Source organism: Myotis brandtii, unplaced genomic scaffold, assembly GCF_000412655.1.
Source record: "Myotis brandtii unplaced genomic scaffold, ASM41265v1 scaffold45, whole genome shotgun sequence".
Taxonomy (NCBI): Eukaryota; Metazoa; Chordata; class Mammalia; order Chiroptera; family Vespertilionidae; genus Myotis; species Myotis brandtii.
Genome location: NW_005367209.1, coordinates 1,509,089 through 1,516,686, shown reverse-complemented (window position 1 = coordinate 1,516,686; position 7,598 = coordinate 1,509,089).

Below are 7,598 nucleotides of genomic sequence, written 5' to 3'. Positions count from 1 at the left end.
TTACAAGCAGAAGCTCCCTGGCTCCCCCACAGAAAGGATCCAGACTCTATGAAAGAATAGCTGATGGTTTTGTGTTAAGACCCTTCTCCTTTCTAGCCCTCAATTAACTTGATCTGTTGATTGAATCATTCTATGAAAGATGAAGTTGGAGAGTTTTAAAGAAAAAATTGTTTATTTCATAATTCTTCTAAAATGTGGTTTTGATTGGCGTGGTAGTGGCAGCTCCAAGGAGAGAGGGAAAGGCAGGTACATTTTGGCTAGTGAAAAAAACACACAAAACAACACTAACTCTTTGCAGCCACCATCTGGCCAGTCAATTCTCATTGAGTGTTTACCACTGAATCCCTTGTCACAAGTTACAGAATTTAAAAAGTGGTTCATATGGTTTCTTACTCTGATATCTACTTAAAATCCAATAACTTATTTAATCATATTTTGCAGAAAAACAAATATCCAGATTTTCTTTCCCCTTCACCTACTCTGACACACACACACACACACACACACACAGGTTAGTTCTGACTTTCATCTTTATTCCCACTAATCTTTTCATTGCAATACCTAAATCTAGCCTTCCACCCACATTTTACCTCTACAGTGGCCAAGCAAATATTCTTAGATATACCTTAATCTTCTAAATAGACGACCAAGTTATATAATCTTAAAATAACATCTAACTTCATTGTTACTTCCCTTTATTACAATTAATCTATTGCAAATTTATATTTAATTATAACAAAATAGCTTCTACTGTTTTAGCCAGTGTCCTAGCAGGAAACAGCACTTTCTTCAGATGGTCAGTGGAGAGACTATTTATAGAATATGGGCAGCATAAAAGAACCAAGGAGTAAGAATGAGACATGCAGAGATGAGCAAGAGCAGGAAGTGGCTATCACCCATAGATTTGAAAGGATGTGGGGCAATGATAATGTTACCAATGGGACCATGGAAGATGGGCTGCCAGATGGATGCTACAATTATTGATGGACTCAGACATTTCCAGAACTGAAAACCCAGAGCTGACAGGGAGTATGGAAGAAATGCTCTGAACTCTTTTCTCACTGTGATCTCTGGCAGAGCTTCCCATTGGCCAAATCCAAAAGGGCACCAAATGACAGATGACAAGAGAAGCAGCTAATGCAATTGGGAGTGATCAACCTCCTGTGGCACAGAGCAGAGGAGAGAAGGCAGGGAATAGATGGAGAGTAAAAAATAGCCAACACACCTACCTTCCTAGTTCCATAGATCTCTACCATCAACAATAGCCCCACTCCAGCAAAATCCTGCCTTCCAATGTCTTTATTCATTCATTTACTCATTTGACCTGGACTCATTGACTTCATTATTAAATTATGGTAAATAAAAATAAATTTAAATATAAGAACAAACTTTACTCATAAAAAACATATGATCTAGATAGGTGAGAAGACATAGCTGGTTAATATACCTTGGAATCATTTCTCTGACTCTCTTGCATTCTGCAGTGAGCTCTCTATTATGAAATTCATTTTCATAAAAATATGTCTGCATTATCTCCTAGTAATCTATAGATGAATTTTATTGTGGACCACATTTCAGTCAGTGATAAAAAAAAGCCTATATTTCTGGCACATTTGAGGGAGTTCAGTTTTGAATCTATTGACCTTGGAAACCTTCCAGTAGCAAGTAAGTTTGCAGACACTTGAGGCCCACATTTTCAGGAACATGACAATTCCTCACTAGTCTACATCCTTGAAACTCTATCATTATGTTGAGTTCATATATCAGAAACTAGTCCTCCTAGGCTACTTTAGCTTAGCTCTCCACAGAAAAGTTGTCATTAAGCCACGGTTTAATACTTTGGGTTTAATTGAAGGTCAGTATGAGAAATGGCCATTTGAAACGTGTTTCTGCGTTTTCTATAAAACCATATTTATAAGTGACACCTATTGCATTTTGTGATGTTCCTGTTATAAGAAGCCATATAAATTCCTCCTAGAAGAGTTTCTTTGAAAATGAGATGTCTAGTTTTGTTTCCCTATTTACCATAATTGCTAAAGCAAGTATACCATATCAAGTTTCTAGAACATTGCTAACATAAAACGGTTCCTCCATTTTATCAATATTTACTCGTAATGACCTATTTTATATCATTAAAAACTATGCTGCCTCAAATTCTTTTTAGAAGTGGAATATAAAGTAAAAATTAGAGATAAAGGGTACTTGCATCCTCCCACAACCATATCAAAATTACAATTAAACTACAGATAAACATCATTCAGAACCACCTGAAGTCTAGCTGAATAGAAGTTCTAAAACTAGGGACTTAAAGAAAAAGCCACATGGAGACTGGTAGGAGGAGCAGAGATGCAGAATGGGCTGATCCCACATCCACATGTGGCAGATAAAAAACGGGAGTGATATCTTGGCTGCAGAGGTCCCCCTGAGGAGCGAGGGGTCTCAGCCCTCATGAGTCCCCCTTCAGGGTTCCAGTGCTGGGAAGAGAAGTCCCCATAACTTCTGGCTGTAAAAACCAGTGGGAATTGAAGCTGAGTGAGGCAGAGAGCTGCTGGATTCTCAGGCAGTTCCTTTAAAGGGTCTGAACACAGACTTACTCTGATTCACTCTTTCTGAGCTCCAGCACTGGGGTAGCAGTTTGAAAGGCACGAGGAACATATGGGGAAGAACTGAAGTGTCTGGCATCAGGGCAGGAGTTTGGGGAGCAGCTTTCTCCCAGAAAAAAGTGCTGGCAGAGGCCACTGTTCCAGAAGCCCTCCCCCCACAGAGAGGACAGGTGAGCGCCATATCTGAGTCTCCATCAACCTGGCTATCACTGTTTGCCCACCCTGGTGATTCCATGAGAGCCCACCCCACCGAATTTAAGGGCCCACCCAAACAGTTTCTAGTGCCGTTTCCATACAATTGGCCTGACTTGGACTTCCTAAAATCTCTCAAGCAGCATCTGGCCTCGGTGTGCCCCATACCTCTCTCTGAGTGGCCCCAGGTTCGCCACAAGCAGCAGCCAGCTATACAGGTAAGCCTCTCCTAGGCACGTCCAATCCCAGTACAATTAGCAGGCAGCTGCATATCACTTTGTAGCTCAAGCTGGGTGGCCCTTGGCAGAACACAGGTGGTGGCTGACCTTGATCTTTACCTCAAAGAAGGTCCCAGAGCCAGCACAACTGGTGGACAGTTTCAGACCACATCAAAACAGCCCCAACCACCTCCACAGCTACACACTCAAGGGGCAGACTCAGCAGGCACTAGAGCCCTGATGAAGTAAGTCCTGCTCTGTGGGGTGGGCCCCTGCACAGCTGATCCTCCATAGTGGTCCCAGCCAATCCTTGTAGGGGACTGACCTGAGGGTAAATTCCTCCCATTGATGTGCCAACAGCAATCAAGGCTCAACTATAACAGGAGAGTGTACAAAGCCCACATGGAGGCGGGGGGGGGTTAGTGGGGGGAGCACAACTGAAGTACCCAGTTTGGGTGGTTAAAGAGGCTGTGTCACCGGACCCTAAGGACACCTACTACATTAGGCCACTTTACAAAGCCTGGGAGACATGGCAGCTCTACCTAACACACAGAAACAAACACGGGGAGTCTGCCAAAATGAGGAGACAAAGAAACATGTCCCATATGAAAGAACAGAACAAAACTTCAGGAAAAAAACACACAAAACTAAGCAAAGTAGAGACAAACAATCTTCAAAATACTGGTTATAAGGATGCTTGAGGAACTTAGCAGAATAGAGTAGTTGAACTTACTAGTATAGAGAACTTCAACAACATTAAAAAAAAGATAAGAAACCCTTCAAAATACTGGTTATAAGGATGCTTGAGGAACTTAGCAGAATAGAGTAGTTGAACTTACTAGTATAGAGAACTTCAAACAACATTAAAAAAAAGATAAGAAACCCGTAAAAAAAGAACCAGTCAGAAATGAAGGATACACTAACTGAAATGAAGAATAATTTACAGGGAATCAACAGTAGAGTAGATGAAGCCAAGAATAAAATCATTGATTTGGAATATAACAGAGCAAAAAATACCCAACCAGAACAGCCCCAGGCCCCTTCCTCTATCTTCAAAGCCAGCAGTAGAGCATCTTCAAATTTCTCTCTGATTCAGTTTTCATCTTCACAGTTTCTCTGATTTTTTAAGGACCCCTGTGTTTAAATTAGACTCACATGGATAATCTAGGTCTAGGATAATCTCATCATCTCATGGTTCTTAAATACATCTACAAATATCTTTCACATCTAAAATAACAGGTTCAAGGGATTAGAGTGTGGGCATCTTTTGTGTGGGTGGGTGAGGAGTATTACTCTGCCTATAAACACCAGCCTATATTCTGACAAAATAACAGAAGTTCAAGGATACAAAAATCACATGGGAATCCCAGGTAAGAAAAGTCAGTAACCTACAAGAAAAAAAGTTTATCTCTACTTCTCTTAGGAAATATCCATACCAGAAGATTAGAGTCATATTTAGAAACTGCTGAGAAGAAAAAAAGTAGGACTCAAGAATTTTACACCCCCTAAATTGTCCTTTAAATGTAAAGACAAGAAAAGCATTTCAAATATACAAGCTGTTATGCTCATGAATTCTTTGGAAATAAAAGGAAATCCTTAAGGATAAAGTCCAGTCAACTTAGATTTGAATAAAAATAAGAAACTCAGGAGTAGAAGTGTTAAATAAATGGTTGATGGTGAATATTGAACATATTTAAACATGAGACTAAGACCAAAATGACACAGTGTGGAAGCACACCTTTAGAGCCCACCCAGGTGCCTTTTACCCAGATGCCCCAGGTAAGCCCAAGTGCCCATCTTCCAGTTGCCGTGAATAATAGACACCAATGACCAGCAGCTGCTCCTCCTCCAGAGCACTAGTACCTTAGTGTGTAAGAGGTACCTTGCCAGGGAAGTCATGTCTCCCATGCAACCAGGGACAAACTGACAGCCAGTGATAGACCTGAATGGGGAAACACAAATTTGTGACATGGTTTATATACTCCAGAACTCTCCCATGGGATTGGGCTGAGGCTAGCTAGACCTTACTTAAGACCACATCCTTGCTATCCTGCTTTACCCCCATCATTATGGGTATTTCTCAAAGAGTTCTTTCTTAGTACATCACATACACATGGATCCCTGACCTACACGTATTATGGTTTGATAGTCCTTGTGCTCATTCCTTCTACCCTTCCCTTAGGTTTTAAATATTTAAATATTTATCAATCCCTTATTGCATGAGAGTCACTTGTTTTTATGTAGCCAAACATCAGGTAGCTACGGTAAAACTATTACTACTCAATTTAATTATTCCTTTAGAAGTCAGTCTTGGTCTGGAGATCTTTACATCCAACTTCAAAAAAATCTTGACTGATATTTTGTCTGGTCAATAAGTTTAACAATTCAGAAAAAAAAATAGAAATAAAGCAGAATTTACATACTTTTGCAAATGGGATCTTTAAAGGAGTAACATGTTCATAAAGTCCTTCCAAGATTCTATTGCACACATGTACCAAATGCACTCTAGTTCCATTCAAACGAGAAGTTAGTATGAACTCATAATTCTAGGTTTATTATGTATATTTCTGCAAGCAGAAACAATACTTGAGGTTAAGAAAATAAAACTGAATGAGGTTAGTAAATTAGCCAGTGTTATTAAACAGTTAACATTATGTGCCTCCTAAGATGGTTCATTTATTCACACCGTACTGTAACAGAGAAACAATAAAAATTTGTTATTTATGGCACTTATACAACTTATTTTGAATAAGAGGAAGTTTAGGAACTAAGAAATGGCTTATCTTAAAATTTCCTTTTAACACTGGTGAGCTATTGAACTAACCGTAAACTGCTGCGCAACAAAGAAGAAAACAAGAGTAGGTGATATACTGGTAAGTGAAGCTGTAAACTGAATTAATTCTCCATATCTTTCAGGTATTACAGCAAATAAAATAGATAGAATATGCCAATAGGTGGTGCTATTGCTATGTGGAACACCCCAAAATGACAAGAGGAAGAACTTTATTGAGGAAAATATTTGTGAGAGAGAACACAAGACAAAAACATACCCCTAGCTTCTGAATGCTTCAAGAAATGGCAGTGTCATTTCTTCATTTCTCCTGTTTGAGCTTGAGCCATCACGTATCATTATCTCATTGAGTCCAATTGAAGTGTTCAATTTATGTGTCCCAGAACAAATCTATAGCCAACATCTCCATTTCATGGGGATATTGCAAGGAATAATATCTACTCAATAAATCTCTGATATTTCTCAACTGGCTTGAAAAGACATCTTAACCACATTCATAATACCCAATGCGACAAAGGTCTTTAAAAATAGAGGAGAGTGAGTGCATCTGATATCTATATCATATAGTAGAATGACTCCACAGTAATCTTTTTTGGGGGGGAAAGTTAGAATGAAATATCTGTAACTTCCTAAACTAAAACAACAGTCACTTTGCAATAAAGTTCTGTAAATTTCAAAATAGCTCTCAAAAGGAACATTAGTGATGCTAAAGGAAAGGGGAACAATATGGATAGCTAATAAACAGCAAAGAATCTTTAAAGCATCATTTTGTGCATGGAAAATGGATTCTTGACATTTATTTTTTATCTGTGATGAATTAATCATCTTAATGTTAATTTTGTGAAATCAGTCTTTATGGTTTGAAAAGAGGTCCAGGTGTAAAAACAAAGTCACTTTGGGTTTGGGATTAAAAATTTGACACAAATAATCAACAAAACTGAAAATTTTACCTCATTCAACATGCATTTAAAGACTGATTTGTGAAGACAGATTGTTTTTGACTCCAATGGTCTTCCAAGAAGAAACTGGGCTCATCAAGTGAACCCATTAAGCATAAGAAATTATTGTTGCCCCTCAAAGAATTGCAATCAAACAAAATAAATCATGTTGTACATCAAAGTGAAAAATAAAATAACAAAACAATATTTCATAAATTTTATAAAGTTCTTTCTAAGTACTTGATAGTCTTGGCAACTTTTTGAGATCAGTAAGATAGCTAATGGTGTTAGCTTATATTAATTGGCCAAAGCAAGTCACATGGCCAAGTTTGATGTTAATAGGTTTGGAAGGCTTAATCCCCTTATGGAAAGAAAGAGTCATCTAATATTAGAAACTATAATGCAATCATCAGACAATGAATTATATTATATTAGGCTTAGGGAGGTTTCTATTTGAGTAAATTAATAGGGTAAAAATTCAAGCAAACTCTACCAGTTTCATCTTAACATCATAAAAGATATATTAAAGAAGTTCAAGTATTGAAGCTTCTCTCAACCTTTCTCAGCAGCAATCATTTCAGGATGTGAAAGTTGAGTTAAGGGGTAAGCAGCAGAGCACCAGGTGCAACCACTCCTTCACCAGCTACACAGCATGGGCCAAGTCACGCAGCTTCTTATCTTTTAATATTGGCAAAAATCCAGGCCTCATTTTTAACTCACTGCATTGCAGTTCTTTTCTAGGACCTTATAAAGATTGATAGAGTGCTGGGAAGCCATTGGGTTGAAAGTCCAGATGTACATAAATCAAGTCATAGCATCCTTTAATTCAGAATGTTTCTGCCCAAGTCATTACAGG